At 47.8% G+C, this 18,415-nt stretch overlaps 1 protein-coding gene across 3 annotated transcripts in view; it reads left to right on the top strand.

Annotated features, from left to right (window-relative positions):
• Window positions 1-18,415, top strand: part of RASGEF1C (RasGEF domain family member 1C) — a 74,363-nt gene that overhangs the window by 18,166 nt on the left and 37,782 nt on the right. The window contains exon 1 of one of the 3 annotated variants that reach the window (XM_068697685.1): window positions 17,666-17,791. The exons of the other annotated variants lie outside the window; for them this stretch is intronic. The gene's annotated coding sequence lies outside the window, so the exon portion shown is untranslated. Of the gene's footprint in view, window positions 1-17,665; window positions 17,792-18,415 lie in introns of those variants that run through there. 3 annotated transcript variants of the gene reach the window in all.

The following is an 18,415-nucleotide window of genomic DNA, read 5'->3' as shown; positions in this document are numbered from 1 at the left end:
AGAGTCTGCTAAGGACTAATAGTCCTGGGGGCTGGACACCCAGAGTGTGTGATTATGGCTGTGTCTCTCCCAAATGACTTTCCCACCTAGGAGCCCACCAGGTGAATCTCTCAGCGAGCACCGTTCCCTCTGGGCTGGGAGCCTTGCACATGTGAAGTGTTTTGGAGGCAGGTTTCTGAAAGAAGGCTGGGGGAGGTGGCTTTGGGGGTGTTAGGGGTTGATCTGGGAAGGGTCATCATGAGCCATGGTGGTCTTAGGACTGGTTTCTTCTGTCAGTTTGTTAGTGGCACCTCTCTCGGAGGGGTTAGGGTGTCAGGTGATGAAAAGCTGCTGTCTGTGTGCTCCGTCCTGCCTGCCCCCTGCAATGCAGCACGGTGCCCAAATGCTTAAGTAACTCTAGATAAACCAGCACACGCTGGAGTTCACTGATTAAATACAAGTACGCTGTGGTCCCAGGGTGCTGAGGCTGAGATGTGTCTGCGTGGCCTCGTGCAGGACCCAGAGCCGGTTCATGACTTGATACTACAGTTCATGGACGTGCCCCAAGGGTCTTATTCCCAGGAGGCAGCTCAGCCCTGCCTCCTGAGCTTTTGTATAAACCAACAGGCCCAGCTGATGTGTTTTCTTGGGCATTTAGGAGCTTCATCTTTGTACTGATTCCTTTAGGAGATACTGGTATGTTTAAGGGTTGCTTGGTCGCTGCCTGTGTTCCTGGGTGAAGGTATTCCTGGAGGACTTATTTTAGCGTGAACCCCCCAGCAGGCAGTCTTTCACTTCAGAATAACAGTTTTCTTCCACGTTAGCATCGTGTACTTTGTAAGGGTACATCTGTAGTTTGTTGTGCAGGAAATGCACTCATTTACCACATCTCATTAATTAACTGGCATCTATTTCAGGAAACTGTCTCCTGTCTTGCAGTATTTAAAACGTCATTCATTGTGAAAAGTGGCTCTTTAGTTTTAGAACTGATTTTGATTTTACAAGTGATCCCTTCCGGATCAAGTGATTTTTCTGCTACTTCTTGTTATGAAAAAAGGACTTCAGCTTCAGGAACTGCAGTCTGAGCTGTGAAGAATCGCGTGGCAGCTCTGTGCTTGCTGCCAGGAAGCTGTTACCGGGCTCAGGACAGTACGTCTCCGCTGTTTGATGTAATATTCTACGTGATGAAAAAGTAAAGTAGTCTTTTTTCTTCCACGTGTAGCCCCCACTGCTTCTGGGAGGCACAGGATTAATCTTCTGGCTGCCAACCCTCAGAGCTTTTGCCCAAACCAGAGACACCCAGCAGCGCCTGCACTGCGCCAACTGTATCAGCCAAACCCCGGCGCCTTTCCTCGGTGGGCTTTACCAATGTAACCACGCTGACGTTTTTTCCTCTGCTGCCTCATCTTTGCTCCTTGCCTCGCTTCACTTTGTCATTTCCAGGTCACTTCCCTTGCCTTTGTCAGCATGTTTAGCGCCGCTCCGCGTAGGCGCTGCCCTCAGGAGCACCGTCACGCATGCTAAATGCGCGGCTGGGACCTGGGATGGAGCAGCCCATCCACTTGGGAGCATGCTGTAGCCGTAGGGGAGGACAAATCAACCTCGGAGCTCCTGGAGGTGGGCTCTCTGCAGCCACACAAACACCTCCTGCTGTCCTCCTGGAGTTGGGGTGCTCGTGTGGCCCTCGCACAGGTGGGCTCAGCCCCTCCGCATCCCCTGCTGCTCCGACTTGGCCTTGGCAGTGTCGGTGCCGGCCTATTTTCGTAACGTAATTATTCACACTGAGTGTAATCAGTGAGCCACAGAGCAATCTACCAGTGGTTCCAATCAGTGGAATTACTCAGATGGAGCCGAGTGAGTTTCTTTTTCAGAAAATGATCTTGTCATTCACAGAAATGAGTTCAAGGAAGCCCCGCTCTGTATGCAGCATGTGCATAAAGATACTCCGGGTACCGAGCCCCTGCGTTACCCCCAGTGGGAACGGCCACGTACCTCTGACACCTAACAGTGCCTGTGCCCTAGGTAAGAGTCTGGGTGCCTCTTTCTTGTGTTCTTCCTTCCAAATCACAGCAATACGTGGAGCATTTCAGGAAGGAAGGAGGGATTTGCTATGAAAAGTGGCGCTCTGCTGTGCTTGGTGGGACTCGGGCCAAGCTTACAGCTGTACGGAGCGGAGGCCAAATGGGCGCCCTTGCTTTGCGTCTGCCTCGGCACAGCTGTGTGAAAGCATCACGCAGGCTGCCAGCCACGTGCTGGGATTTTTTTGTGCACGTCCCTGCATGCACTGGTTATGTGTTATTCTGCAAACCTGCCTCTGTCTGTTGGCTAGCCCGAAATACACAAGTTTGTGCCCTCCCCCACGTATGCTGGATGCCACTTGCTAACCAAGAGCGGGGCTTGAAGGTTTTACCCTAACTGAGCGGATGCCAGAAGGGACAGTCTCTTTCCCCTTTTGCAGTTGTGCATCTTTTCCCTCTCCCTTGCCTTAGGTTTGCAGGTTGTGTGGCCACCGGGAGCTGGCTGACTGGGCTTGTCCTCTGGGCAACATTCAATTTTGATACGGGGCAAAGGAGTCCTCAGAGGGTTTTTTCTCCTCTTGCTGTGCTAATTTTCTGCCATATCAGCAGACTGAGCAGACTCACCCCTCTTGTCTTCCAGTTGCTGTCTAAATTGCAAGGGAAGCAACAGGCAGCGTGGGAGAGCAGGATCTCTCCTTCACGCTGTGCATGGTCGCACCGGATTATGTTTAACATCAAGCTGCTGTCTTACCTGCTTACCTTGGATGGGTCTGCAAATGGTAACAGCTGAGCATTTACGTGTTCGGTGTTGGGTTTGGAGTTTTAAAATGTAGCTGCAAATAGCTGCTTGGCTTTCAAAAGCTGAAATTCTGTGTGCATGAAGTCATTAATTTTTTGTCAGACTTGTGCTGATCGGGGTAAGTGAGAATCAGATGATGGGATCCAAATATTTCCATGCGTACGGAGACCTCATTTCCCCAGCCTTAGATTATGTCCAAATGTTGCTGGTGAGCCTTCCCCAAATGCCTGGCCCCAAGGGGGTAGCTCCCTGCCTATCCTTGGGCGATCAGCTCAAGTTCCAGGGTTTAACTCCTGTCCCTGGGCATCCTGGGCTGCCATGCAGACATAAGGGAAGCTGAAGCTGAAAGTATATTGGATTGCCAAAGCCCTCTGCATTCTGTGTGTCTGAAATCCAGCTGGGGAGGAGGATTTGTTCTACTTCATCTCACTGTTATTTTAAGGTTTTGTTTTTTAGGGTTGAAGGGTTTTTCTTGCTTTATTTTTAATCCTCACCATAGCTGCTAATACAATATAGAAAGCCTAGGCTAGGAAAGACTAGGAAGAAAACTGAGTTCAGAAGAACTAAAAGGATATTTGAAAACTGTTCAGTTGGGTCCAGGTCTTTAATTTGGTTCAAATCCCTGTTTGGGAGTCCAAAATACATATGAGAAAGCCAAGGTGCACAAACAAGTGATGTCTCTGAGACGTGACTATGTCTTGGAGCGTGTCTCCGAGATTGCCTTTGTCTCGGTAAGAATAAGCACGGTAACAGCGTGGTATTTGTTGGCAAAACACAACTTCCTCATGGCAGCCTCTCTGCAGACTGCAGGCACTAGATCAGCAAAACACAGAATCACGTGAGCAAACCCATCTCTGTTGGATGGGACATCTATATGTTTACCTAATTTTGAGCACACGAGCAGCCGTATTGGCTGGTGCATGTTGAAGCACACATTTAAATGATTTACTGACCTCGGGCCAACACGCAGATGTGAATATTCAAATGCAAACGCAGGCATCCAACCCAGGCTGTGAAGTTGAAATACTTCTTTTTCAAAGCAGTCTTGGGGATTTCAACAAACATTTTCCATTAAGATTAATGGAGGATACATGTCTTAATTCCTGCAGACTGCTTTGAAAATCAACATTTAAGGTATGAAGCCTTAAATGCTTGGTGGCTTTGCGCTGCAGTCTGCGTTCTCAGCTCTGTGGGCCTTACGACATCTCCTGGTCACTGCTGTGCATCAGGACAGTAATTGCCCTTATTGCACTGTGTTGCCAGTCCCTGCAATTTTATCTTGTTTCTTGATACTTACTTTTATCCTAAAATCACGGTTCCTAGTCCTGGATCACAGCGGTACAGCCAGTTCCCATTATTATTTCTGTTTACTGCTTGTTATGGGGGGAGATGGATGGTTATAACATTTGCATTCATGAAAGAAGGACTTGAAACACTCGACAGCATTAACCGTAAGTGCTCGGAATCACAGAGGGAATATGAAATTCATAGACTTTGTGTGTGTGCTTTTAAATCCCGAGGTTTTAAGAACAGCCTCCTGATCAGCGGGGAGCCCGTTTGGGGTGCTGTGGAGCACCCGGTGCCATCAGCCCGGCACACGCAGCCTTCCAGCCTCCTGCACGTGCATGAACTCTACGTGGGTGCTGGGACACTGGGGCAGTCCTGCTGTCTTTTAGCATGTACCGCAGTTAAACTACTCTACACTACTTATAAGTATTACCTCCTTGCTTTTCTTGATGCTGTACCGTCTCTTTAGTGGTGCTGCAGGGATCCCAGAGAGGTAGCAAGCGTAATTTCCATGTGCTATCTGCAGAAATGCTGTTTTTCGGAGGCGAAAACCTTGTTTTCCTTCAACTCTGCCTTTTGTGCATAGGCATCGGTGCTTGAGGCAGAGCGTTTCATTAAAGATTTATGTAAAGCAGGGGCTGGTCTCTGAGGCAGGAGGATGAAGTTGTGCTCCAGAATGCTAATGGGGAGCTGGAGCAGTTTGTGCTGCGCACAATGCGGCACCGCTTGGCACGGCGCGAGGATTCAGCCAGAGGAGGGGAACTTGCGCCATCCTCACCTCTGCCACCCTGCAACTTTGAGGTTTGTTCACGTTTCAGGTTATGTGAGGAAACGGGAACAACCTGCAGGCAGGCTGTGCCAAGCACCCGGAATTTGTGCAAGCTTGGGGGTGCTGAGGGAGCTTGGATTTGGTGCTGGGTGGCTGTCAGCAGCCCAGCGTGGTGTGTGCCAGTCTGCTGAGCTAACGCTGCTGGGAGCAAGCCACAGCCATGTGATTTCGTTCCCTCTGCCCTACCGTTCCCCTTCCAGCCAGCATGAGCAGGACGTGGAGGTCAAGCTCAGCTTGTTTCCTTCACTGAGATCTCTCTGATGCATTGAGGCCACTGCAGAAGTTGTGGAGAGCGTGCCTTCTGTCTGTCCCTGGCTCTCCGGTGCTTTCCTGGTAGGATGTGTGAGGATCCAGAGTCCCTCCGTCACGGAGGCACTTGTGAAACCCCACAAGTGCCTCCAAAGAACGTAAGTGTGAGAAGTTTCATAGCAAAACCAGCAGCACTACAGCTGCAGGGACCACCAGCGGAAGCGTGCTGGGGTTCCTGCAGAGCTGTGAGTGGGGACTGGCCCGGCCCCATCCCCAGCAGCTTGTGCAGAGCCCGAGGAGCCTTCATCTGACAGCACCACGTAGAAATGTAGCAGCATATGGAGCTTCCCCTGGGCTTCGCAGCTGCACACAGGCACCCACACGTACTTTTTAAAGATAGCATTGTTTACTGCTCGTGACAGTTGTGGCTCCTGTTCTTGGCTTTGCAGGCAAAGTTTCTTCATGGAAAGAGGCGCCCAGAGCTCCCAGGGACTTGCCATCCGTCAGACATGCATTTGTGTGCTGCTGAGCTGTTTATTTGAATGTAAAGGCATGGCAGGAAATGGGTTTTGTGTTCATGGAACTGTAATTATGTGTGTTTAGTAAACTAACTAGTAAAAGCAATTCTGGAACACAAAACAAGGCAAGATTTGAATACCTATTACCCAAAAGCTTTGGCGGTTGCTTCATACCTTGGAGTAAAGACCTCCTTCCTATAGGAGGGGCTGTAGGTGCTGTGTTATCCTCTCCCTGGCTCTGGCTGCTGGAAGCGACCCCCTGCAGGCCCGGTGTAGGAGGCTTTGGTGAATGTGGTCTTGAATTTTCTGCTGCACGAGGATCCTGCAAGTCACAGGATAAAAGGCAGGAACAAGCTTGCCTACGCAGGCAGTACAGCTCCAGCTAATCTCCAGGAGATAGGATCTGTGCTTTGCTTTGAAGTCATTCATGGAGAGCCATGATAATGCGGAAATCTCCTGGCCCGTCTCCCTCTGCCCAGCAGCTCCAGCTGGGATCAGAGGCCGGAGTGGCACATGGAGTGTGTGCGAGAGGGAAATGGTGCTGGGAGACTGTGAGCGTGTGGAGGGAGGTGGGTGGAAAATGGCCTTGAGGAGGGCTGAACGAGGTAGGGTTTGATTTGCAAGCTGGAGCATCGTAACAGCAGGAGTGGGGAATGGCTTTCTGAAGTGGAAAACCCAAAGGTAGGTGTGTGTTGCGAGTGCTTCTTGCAGTGTGAGCTGCCGGCTTGCATCAGCTGCACAAAAGGTGTGGGATCCCAGGATTGAATTGGCTTCACTAATATCTCCGTGTACCTGAACTAATGGAGCAGAGCATGACCATCTCGTCTGCAGCTTCTTTTAAGCTAAGGCTGTTTGAGCTGGCAAGTCCAGCAGCTGCAGCTGATGTTCCAGTCCTCTTAACATCAGTCATCTGTGCGGAGGATGCCAACAACACGTGTGTATTTTAACAAGCACACACCTGGAGAAACACCCTCAGCTGATTCCTGCTGTGTCTGCCAGAGGCATGTAATGTCAAGCTGATGACTTTTGCAAGAGAAAGTTCTGAACAACTTTGAATTACTCTGGTGTAAGTCAACTTGGTTGCTATAAGAAACCAAGTAAAGCTGTAAGAGAAGATTAGCCAATGTTATTATCCTAAGCAAGGAATATTTCCCTACTTCTCCTAAACTGTGGAGCATGGATTGAAAAAATCCAAATCTTTTTCTGCCTTTGGAGGTGGTCTCCATGCTTGGCAGGACAGCCAAGTGTCCCTCAGCTTTTCTGCTGCCTCTTCAGCCGTGACTGCAGGCAGCCATCAGCTTTTGGTCACTTTGAGCAACTCTGCAAACAAGCCCTGGAAATGGCTCTGCTGATGCTACAGACAGCGTCGGGTCCAGAAATAACAGGTTGGCAGTGATAAGTTGTTGTTTCCCGGCAGCTTTGGAGGACAGAGTATACTTGAAATAAATCTATCAGGTAGAGTTTCAAATTGGCCAGGGCTGTAAGCAACAGTTTATTGAGCTTATTTATGATGTTGCACCCAGGAAATGAAATGGAGAGATGTCAAGTGCTTTCAACACAAGCCAGCACGATTTAAGGCCCCCTCCCCCTCGCTTGGTAGCTCTTTTTGGATTCGTGCCTAAGGCTTATTATTGTAATAAAACACATTCACGTTCTAGGTGGTAAATGGAATTTACCCAATAATTAAAACTACAAATAAAATAAATTCATTCATCATTCTCATTCCCAGCGTAGTTTACGTTCTCAGCACTATATATGGTACAAAAATGTGCATCTTGGGCATTTTAGCTGTTCATGGCGTAATGACCGAATCCATCTGTGCGAGCCTTGGGAATCCAAGCTGAAGGAAACCACACAAAAGCTAGATGAGAGCAGTTCCCTTACACGCTATTTCCATAGTCTCTTCTTCTTTATTTGGACTTCGGTCTGGTCCGAAGCCTGTCTTCAGCCTGCTGGTGGTTACTGTTGTACAAAGACAGCCTAAAGTTCCTCAGTGGGGTAACCGTCTGTCTGCCCTCCCACACAGACACCTGAAGATGAGTTAATGTCGAAAACAAATCATTTAAAATAATTTGAAGGCCTCAAAATGTCTTTCTACAGTCTTTAAAGTTTCCAGTGTTTTTTTCATGTGTTAGTAGGATGGATAAATTCTTAGGGGGTCAAGTTTGCTCATTACATTAAAATGACAGCATTTGCTTTGATGGAGTTGTTTCATATTTGTGCAAAGGGTATCCTGAACGCCTCTGTTCTAATATAATACATGCACTGAACCTGGCAGGTTGAACGTGGGTCGCTTAGACACACAAATGAGCAGTAGTTGGGTTCGTCCCAAGGGCCAGCAGCCCTTCTGGGGGTAGAGGCAAGCGATGGGAGATGCACAGCCTGTGCAGAGCCCATCTCCGTGCTCCTGCTGAATAACGCCCCGAGAAGCAGTCCCTAAGGAAGCGCAAGCAGCACTACTGAGCACAGCAGTTTCTTTTCAGAGGAGCGCTCCCTAATATTAGGATGAACTTGCACGAAATAGAAAATTAAAGACAACTCTGAAATAAATCCTGAAATGCAGCTAGAGGGATCTTGGATTAAGAACCTCTTGCGTGCCGCTTTATGAACAAACAACTTCATCCATGATAGATTGCGTGCCCGGAGCGTACATAACAAGGCAATTAAGAGAAAGCACAGTCAATGGAATAATATTGTATTATCTTTTTGTTTCACATAAGTACTGTATCTCCTTTCCACTGCCACTTTGCTGTAAATTGCACCTTGTCATTAATAGGATTATTGATAACTCTGCCAAGCAGAGCTTCTGCGGAATTTACTGTTTGCTAAAATGCCTCTCTCATCATTAAAAAGTGTTACTAATACGCTTTAAATGTAAATCTTGTACAGCCTTAATGCTCTAGGTTACAGCCAGCAGCAGGCAGAGCTCTGCAGACTGCTAAAGCTGGGAAACGGGGACACGTGTCTGCTTGGGGCTGCAGCATCTCAAGCTGTCTGATTTTTTTCAAGTCTGTAAACTCTTACAAGTGAATTTGCTCTTCAGTTTGGGGTAAATTCAGGGGTGAATTCCCCTCTGGATAAATTGGCCTCTGGAAGAATGTGGGTCCAGATCCAGCCTAAGCGTGCAAGAAATGCAATGATGCTTCCATCCAGGGATCGCTTTGTCTGTTACCTTGGTTCCTTTACACTTTCCATTTTGTGGTTGATGAACGCCTGTCCTGCAGCCTGCCTTAGCAGTGGCTCTCCTAGGATGAGCTGAAGCACACGGTGATTGCACTGATTCTTCCTTATTCAGAGAAGTGGCCCTGGGATGGTGACAGTAACACCTCTAACCGCAAAGCAATGCTGAGGAAGGTGCCCGTCTACTTTGCTCTTCTTGTCTTTGGATACTGCCTCTTCTGGTACCTGTTGCTGAGTGTTGCACAGCTCGCTCATAGCCCTGAAGACAGAAAGAGAGTGTGAAATTAACACAATTCTTGCAAGAAATTAGAAAATGTACAAGCATTTAGGCCTAGAGGTACGTAGAGTGGTCTTGGCTTTCTGCAAATGGTGCCAGAGGAACGCTACTCGGCTTCTCCCTGCCTCTCCTTCCAGCTGTTCCTGGGCTATCGTGAGCCCAGCCCAGGTGGTGTGTGTGGTCAGCATGTCCTCCCTCCCTCCCCTTGAGCTGCATGGGAATTCTGGTGCTGCTATACAATAAAATTAAAAGATAGCTCTTATGTGGTGAAAATAGGCAACCAGAAGCCGTTTGCCTGCCAGCAGCGTGGCGAGCATGTCACACGCTGTCCCTCAGGCTGGACACAGGAAGGACAACTGCAGGGTAGAGGCTTGTTTTGGGCTAAAAGTGACTGAATTGTGGCTGAAACTTTCTCCAACCCGCTTTTCTCTGGAGTTTGGGTTCAGCTTCATCCAGCTGCTTCCCAGCCTTTCGTTGTCCTCCTCTGGGCCGTGTGTTATGTGGGTACCTGCAGCACGGCTGTGTGGAGTGGAGAGCAAGCAGTGCTGGGTCTTCTCTGCCCTTTGACAGCTTCTCAAATCCTCCCTGCACATCCCTTTGCATCGAGATCCTGGAGGTGCCGAGTGGGATCCTAGGGGAATGACAGCAGAGGTGAGTTCCCTCATCACTCCTGTTTCTGTGGCAGAACCACATCTCAGCGTTACCCTGGGCTGCTTTGCTCCTGCCAGGCAGAGTTTGAACGTTCACGGGCTGAAGACTGCAGAGCAGTCTGGAGGAATGAAAATAGATGTTTCCTCCTTCTCTGCTGAGACCCAGAGATCATCCATCACTGCTTTTTCAATCCTGCGTCCAGCTGGAAATCTAGGTTGTTGCCAAGTGTATCCGACTCGGTTAGGTGATCGCTGCTGTTCCCTGGGTGCCCAACCTCTGTGTAATGTTCTCGAGGGCTCGGTCCAGCTCAGACTTAAATAACACAAAGGGATTTAATCATATCTGCGAGACGTGATTTATTTCTGTTTGATGGAGCCGTGTGGTATCAGTCTGGAGTTGTAGCAAGGCGTGAGCAGACATGCCTCGGTACCGTCCTGACGTTTCAGCACGGCAGCTGAATTCAGGCCACCTGAGGATGTGCGGAGCAATGCCGTGGGATTTGCATTAGCGATGCAGTGATGTTCAGATGTCTTTGAAGTCCGGGGCCCTCGTAGAGTTAGAGCAGCAACCACTACGCGTTCTTGCAGCCCTCTCTCTTCTCATGTAAAGCAGCGATTTGGGACGGCCTGCCCAGTCATTTAGATGGTCGGTCTCTCTAAGCAGCAGTTTGTCAGGCTGTAATTTTAAAATTACATTGTGCTTTGCTAGGACTTGGCAGAACTTCCTCTAGGCCCAAACTTTTAAAATAGGAGCCCAAAAAGGCTCGTTCCTGATGCAATTAAGAACAAAAACAACAGGAAGAAGGAAGACTGATTTGAAATGAACTCTTTTTTTCCAAGTGTTTTTAAGAGAATGCCGTCTGAAATTCTTGCTTTTGAAGCCCTATTCCCACGCTGAGTCATACCCCAGGTTCGTACGGAGGAGCCAGGCTGGTGTTTTAGAGGTCGATATTTGTTGACTGCTTTAGAGACTTAAAGGCATTGCCAGCGCTCAGCAGCGGCGGCTCGCAGAGGAGGGTTACAGGCATGCCTTGAGATAAATCAACTCAAAAGGTAGGCACTGCCTCTTTCCTGCTTTAATTTTCCTCCCCCTGGTTTCTCAGTGCTGGTGTGATTACAGCCCTCTGGGTTGGGGTTACTGTCTTGTGCTGGGTGACAAGGACAAATATTTTTGCCTTTGGAGAGACTGAAGGAGACTGAAGGCTTCTGTATTGTGCACCGCTGCTGTCTGGGGAGTACGTAACTTCATGTCACCTGTGACAAATACAGCATTAGAAATAAGCCTGCTATGGGTTAAGAGCCTCTATCTTGAGGTTATGTGGCTGTTATGCTACTAAATGTCATTTTAACTTACAGAGTCTGTCTCCGGCCTTATTTCTCAATGCTTCAGTTCGTGAGCGCACGGTTTTGTTACTGCTCCTCGCGGAGCACATAACTCAGCGTGAGTAAAGACGCCCATCTGAAATCATAATGTACAACTGCATCAAGCCCCATTAGTTAAGGGTTGGCTTGGTTACAAATGACAGGAAAATGCACACTCCATTACTGCATCTGTCTCTTCTCTGTGTGTGTTTAATTTTCTGAACAAAGGGTGGGGAATTAAGAGACACCTCTTTGATACATTCGCTGCTGTTTTGAGCCAGTACAAATGCGGTAGGGCAATTGTATTTTAATCAGCTCCGTGAGTCATCACAAAAAACGCCAGCTCAGGTTTGATTGTCGAGCTCGTCTTGTTGCTGATGTGCGAGACATGAAGGAGAAAGAACACAACGTGGTGTTTAGCTGCAAGACGGAGCTCGAGATGCTGACAATTTGAAAAAGCTCGGTTTTGACTTGCGTTGCCAAACGCATTTTCTGTCGGAAGAACAAGTTTGCCCCACAATGATGTCATTTTCATAGAGTCACTTTACAGATAGTGCCCAGAGCTCAGCAGAAGGCTTGGTCTGAATACAAAGACCTCTTCAAGATTCTTCTAAGTCTCCTGGCTGGAAGAAAGCCAATACTAATGCGATAGCAAAATGCATGTAGATAGCAAAACTACTCATCCGATAAAATTCATGCCTGAACTTACTTGCAAATCAAAAGTGTCATTGGACTGCCTAAAGAAGGTGAAAATTATCGAAGATTTGCAGATGCAAGAAAAAGAAAAAAATACATGGTACTCTAGGGGGGATGGAGAAGTGGTGCTGGAACAAAACCTTTCCTTGTGGGAGGGTGCTTTGGAAATGGCGAGGTCCCGGCGGCTTTTGTAAGCGTGGGCACTGAATAACAGCCGACTGAGTTCCAGAATAACCTTCTGACTCCAGCTTCTCCTGGCTCGTGTGTGTCAGCGGAGTGGAATGAAGAGCCATCGAAACATAAAAAGGGATGTTCTAAAAGTGGAGGATTTGGGAATTTCTGAATTGAGTTCCCACTGGGAAATGAGTAAGACAGTAAAACGGACTGCAGTCCTGTAACGTGATGGTGAATTGGCACCGTGTGCAAGAGGGAATTTTTTTCTCCCAAGGTAATTATGTGGCAGCCATCTAAATATTCAGTATGTTAATAAAAATTATAAACAAGAAAGCAATTATATATTTGTGCATGACAGGCACGTACTTAAAAATGCCCTGACAATAAAGAAGAATATTGGTCATTTGCACAGTAAAAGAGCCGTAATGGGATAAATAAGTTAATTTCCCACACATTTCTTGACTTGGCCAACATGGAAGATTTCACTGAAATGATCACAAAACAGATTGAGATAATCTTGGCCAATATCCTGCTTTTTGACAAAACAGATTCTAATAATAAAATCCTGTGTTTGAGTGCTTAGCCCAATGAAAGGCTTTCAGTAATCCTTCCTTTTCATACCGCTTAATAGCGTGTAGCGACATTGCCAGGCAGTCCAGAGCAGGAGGAGAAGGAGAGTTTTGTGCTGGGCTTGGCAGGGAGGTCAGGGCACGGATCTGGCCGGAGCGCGGTGGCACTTGTGCGGACCAGCTGGAGGGATTATTCAGTGCGCAGACGGGAAGCGAAGTTGAGTCGTGGGGATCTTCAGTTACCTTTATTTCCAAGAAAATACTTGAGCAAAATGCTTAACACAGCATGGGACAAAATCAGGTGTGGATGAACTCCTCCTTTTTCTCTAAGGGCTCCTGTGCCAGTGTTGGAAGGGGCTCCCAGCTGAGGTATGGGGAGAAACCCCCCAGCTCGTTGCTCCGAGTCCCAGACGTGGCTGCTGAGAGCAATAGAAATGTCATAAGAAGCGATTTCACTGTTCAGGCTGCCCAAAACAGACATATTGATGTTATTTAGCCTTCAGTTGCCAAGCTGAACGTTAGGATTGTGTTTTCACATGCAAAGAAGCTATCGGCTTTACAGATAGCCATATTTCCATAAGCTGCATTTGGCTGTCACACCTCTCCTGTAGTCTCTTGATATGCAAACAAGTCTCGGGTTATATGTGCTCCTGGCCTATAAACTGAGATCCCTGGTGAGTTCTGATTATCCTTCCATTAACTTTTACTCTCGCCTGCCTCCCCTGGGAAGGTAACAAGGAGTCTCTCCTTCATTGTGGGTTTCCAGCTGGTTACCTCCCCGGTTCCCTCCTAAATGGTTTCCGTATGCCACCAAGGAAATACGGACTGAAATTTCAGCGCTGTCTAAAAGTACAGCAGGGACTGCTGGAATGGAGCTTTTAAAAAGATTTGAAATGCTTGGAAAGCATCCTAGATCTTCATGCCATCCCAGTGAACAGAGTAACAGTGCACTAAGTCCAAAGTGTAATGCTGCAGTGTACCAGGGGGAGGGCATCTTTGCAGAGGGCATTTCGGCTCCTCACTTATACTGCCAGTAACTTCAGTGGTGGTTCACGTGGCTGGCATTCACTTATTTTCCAATCTAATTACTATTGCCTACAAACCAACATTGGAACTGCATTGCATCAAATGCAGCACTTCATTAAATCCCTCTTTTCCACATTTTCTTTTCTTTATGGAGTTCAGATAGCTTCTTAATCTACTCGCATTCACTGTGCCCCTTGTGGGAGCAGCAGAGGACTTCCCAGCAAAGCACTGGGCATTGAAATTTTTCTCTGTCCTGTGTCCATCCTTCTTAAACTCCTCCAAGAGCAAATGTTTGTGTGAGTGTGACTGGTGCTGTATTCCCAAGGGCTTGGTTCTTGCAGTGGGTTTTGCACTGGGAACAGAGAAGATTCATCCATGCATGTTTTAGATGCATTGCTGATGGCTTGACCATGAATCTCTGTTATTATTTAAATTCCAAGTACTACTAAAATAGCCTTTAAGACCTAGCTGTCTCCTATCACGTATGTCTATTTGTTTTATGTCCACTTAACCACGTGCCGTACGTTTCTTCCAGTTACTGCCTTAAACTGATCTTAAACCTGTGTTTGCTCATTCCTGTCAATATTCTTTGTTTGAAAGAGGCTGCTGGCTCAGCTTCTTCAGAATTATTCAAATTGAAATGATTATTTAGCTGAATAAACATTTCAAGACAAGCGGCATGTTTCTGGGTTTGTTATTAGCACTTCTAGAAAACTTAAAAATACCAGAGACGGCATTTTTAAAGGCACGATCTGACCTTGTTGCCATAAACATTTCCATGAGCAGTTGGGTATGTTTGGGGAGCAGGGCTGGCTCCTCTTATCCATGATAAGCAGCAACAGCATACTTTTTGAATAGTCACACTAATCTGAAGGTTTTACCGTGTTTTGAGGCTGATGAACAGAAATAAAATGGCTCGAACTTGGTTCCGGCTATGTGGCAGTGCCCGACCTCATTTCAGCTTGTGATTCATTCAATTTCCCATGCAGGTGTGGGAAGTCAAAGGTTTTTTTTTCAATTGCATGTCTAAATCTATGTGCTCAAGAGATTACAGGTGACATTAGACTCTTCCTTTTGCAAATCCTACATATATTTGCATATCTGTACATGCATAATTTCACCAGAAATTCCCCTACAGTGTTTAAAGCCCTGTTGTGTGTGTCTCTGTCTGTGCAGGCCTGGAGTCTTAGAAGATTAAGTAAGGGTGAGACATTTAGCCAAAGGGTAACAACTCTGGTGTTCATTCAAATTTTGTATCAGGTAGTTTGTCATATTATTAAAATAGCACAATTTCGTAACAATTGTGGTTGCTGCTTTGAAAAACATGCTGTTGCTCAAGGAACGAGCAAAATGAGTGGATGAATGTAGCTTTTGATGCTGGGCCCTATCCAGAGACAAATCTTGGGACCTTCACCGTGCCCCTGTATGGCATTGCTTCAGGTGCTATGGGGGATACACGTGCACAGCCACACAGGCCGCCTATGAGCTAAACAAGCTGCTGCTCTGCAGTTTTGGAGAGCGAGGGGAAGAAAAAAAAGTGGTTTTGTGGCTTCTTATGTCACTGGAATAATGAGTTTAAAAGCTCTGTGCTTTTGGTGGGTCACATGTCTGCTGCTCGATGTGATTTGCACCATCGTTAGAGAACTTCCGAAAAGTATGGCATGAATGTAGATTATGTGGGAAATGGCTCGGTGGCGTGCTCACACAGCCCGAGTCAGCACAGCCTCCCACTGTTAGCTGAACGCGGCCTTTATGGAAATTGGCTTTGTAACCCACATTTCAACTGCTGCAGAGTTATGAGGTCAGTCAATGCAGTGCGGAATTCAGCTCGTTTTGTGTGTGTCTTGGACTATGTTCACCCCTGGGTTTTATACTACCAAAATCAGTGGAATGATGCCAAGAAAAAAAAAAAATCATCCCCTTATAAGTCAGCTCCTCTGCTACACGTGCATTTCACCGAGCTCCCCAGCACGGCTCTACAAAGCCTGCTGCTCGCTGGTTCCCGAAGGTTATAATTTGTATATGGGCGCTGAGAAAAACGATGGCAGATTTTGGACGGACCTTAAATCCCGTGGTGCAGGGTAAGAACTAGCCTCTGCCTACTGGGGAGCAGAGGGAGGCAAAGCTGGTGCTTTGATGGGAAGGAAGCACTGATGCCCACGTTCCCTTTTAATGACAGATTTTTAGCAGCGATCACAGAAGTGTCTCGCGGAGCTGATTTCTGCTAATGAGCAATTAGTCAGCTCGGCGCCTGACTCCCCCTGCCCGTGCCCACTGGAGAAGAGGTGCTTGGGGCTGATCACGGTGCTTCCCTGCAATATGGGAGCCCAACACCCTCACCGGTGAGCAGGAGGTGCTCGGGCTACAGCCGAAATGCTTTCTGAAGCTGAGGGACTCATTTCCCAGCTGCAGACTTCCTGTGTTATCCTAAATATCAGCAATGTCTTTTTTTGTTTTTTGTTTTTTTTTTCCTTGTGTACTTAACCCAGCCAGAGAAAATCTGTCAGTAAAAAATCTCCTTGGTTGCCCAGATGAAGGCTGAATTTGCGTGGGCTGAGCGTCTTCCAGCAGGAATGTGTTTAGATCAGGGGACAGCTACAGACTATGATGCTGCTTGGGTGCCCGGCTCCTTGGGTCACGCCGTGGTAGCAGGCAGTGGGACTGGCGGTGGGTGCAGATGGTGCTCCAGAAGGGATATCCAAAGGCTCACGAGCTCGTTTCTTTTAGGGAGACACGTCCATATGCCATCCATACAGCACTGGAACCAGCTCGTCAGCCTGGAGTCCTCCAGGGCTGCTAGGATGAAATAACCAAAATCTGTAGGTAAAGGCTGGTGCTGGCCATAACCCCTGTGCTCTGCATCTGTTCCCTGGTGGCGGGTGAATTCCTGCGTGTGAGCATCCTTGGGGGTTTCTGTGCCTCCCCAGCCCATGGCCGAGGGGTTATTTGGGAGAACAAGTGATGCTGGGAGCCTGCATGGCCGTTCCCATCAGTGGCAGGCTCAGCTCTGACCTCTCAGTTTTCTCATCCTGGATCGTGTGGGAAGCTTTTGAAGGCAAGTTAAGGATGGGGCACGTGAGCACCTTGGGTTCGTGATTGTCCATCTGCCTGGCTGGGTCCTGCACAACGAGCACAGAGGTGCGTGACGTGGAGGATGCCTCCTGGTGGAACATCCATCTTCTAGGGGGTGCTGGAAAACTGTGGCATTGGGAACAAGACCCCGAGGCATTGGTGCTAACCAGGTAACTGAGCACTGCTCAAATACAGCGTAATTAACAGCAGTGATAAATTGATGCTGGTGACTGGCAGAGCTTACGTTGGTCTTCGGAAGACATTGATCTTTCTGTGAGAAGGATCAGACCCTCTTCCATTAAATGTTTTAGCAAATTTGGAGGAAAAATTCAAATGAAATGTCCTACCCAAACTAGAGCAGTGACAGGCGAGGCACTGGAATTGCTGTATTTACATACGGGGGTGGGGGTGTGCATATATAAAAACGTGTGCGTGTCTCTGTGTGTGCATATATTTGTGTGTGTGTGCGTGTGCAGTGCCCAAAATACATCATTATGCATTCATATATGCATGTGAAGTCTGTCTGAGGGTGTATGTGTACATATAAAGCATGATTTATAGGTTTTTAAACCTCCCTGACAGGCTCCAGGAGACCGATTTCTAAATGTATGCTAAGATTTTTGACTCCGAGACAGGTAGCAGGAGGTGCTAATAAATGAAAGAACCGCGAGTGAAATGTTGTGACACGCACCTCTCTGAACAACCTGCGGAGCGCTGGCAGGATCATCAAACCGAGCTGAGAGTAATCAGCAGGGACTGATAAAGCTGCTCTTGTAATTATTTGTTTGATATACAGCTTTCCTTCTTCCTCCTGCATAAATAGCAGGAGCGCTTTGCTTAGTGTGGGAGGGTTTTTATTCCTGTCAGGGCCTGTTCTCACCGAGATGTCAGGAGAGGAGGACTTCAGTCTGCATTTTTGTTTTATTTACGGGCTTTCTATTGTAATTCTGACAGCTCGCTCATGCAAAGCTGTCCGTGTTGCAGGGGCCGGACTCTGCCACGCTGCCTTTAAGCCTCTGCGATTCCTCCAGGTTTGGTTTGGGAGGAGCAGCTCCTGAGAGGAGGCAGCAGCTGAGGTCTGCAGGCAACGTCACACCTGGGCTGAGGTATTAAATACAATTCCCTGTGTGGCTTTCTCATTTCTGAGTGTGATTTTGGTGATGCCGCAGCCCGGACTGCCCTACAAAAGCACCCGACCCTTCAGCCTGACAGCTATTCGTTACCCTTAAAAAACCTTCCTCTCCTCACCGCTTCTGTCTAAGCGAGAAAACCAAGTGCTGACCGATTTCCAGGCAGTCACAGTGGTGGCCCATCAGCAGTGACTGAAATGAGCCAAAGGCTCCTGTTGCTGTCGGTGGTTTCTGGGAACGCTGCCGGCATGGTTTTGTTCCGGGATTTCCCTCGCTGTCCGCGCCTGGCTGAGCTCGGACTTCGCTCTGGGCAATTTCACAATCCTGCCTTTAACAAAACCGATAGTAACTCGTTCCCACTCTAAGCACTCTCATTTTCCGTACTCCATTTCTGTTCTAGTTATCCTTTCCCTAAAGGACAAAAAAAATCCTGTGCCTCGGAATAATCTTCACATTGTCCAAGGGTTTCACCGGGAACTGGGGAGGCAGGGGGAGGCGTGAGGGGAGCAGCAGCAGGTTGGAGCAGAAAATGGATTTCCTTGCCTAAAGCGAGAGAAATCCAGACTGCTGCCTTTAGCATACATTTGAATGCTGTCAAGG

This window comes from Anas acuta, chromosome 14 (assembly GCF_963932015.1).
Source record: "Anas acuta chromosome 14, bAnaAcu1.1, whole genome shotgun sequence".
Lineage (NCBI taxonomy): Eukaryota > Metazoa > Chordata > Aves > Anseriformes > Anatidae > Anas > Anas acuta.
This window is presented reverse-complemented; position numbering and strand designations above follow the sequence as displayed.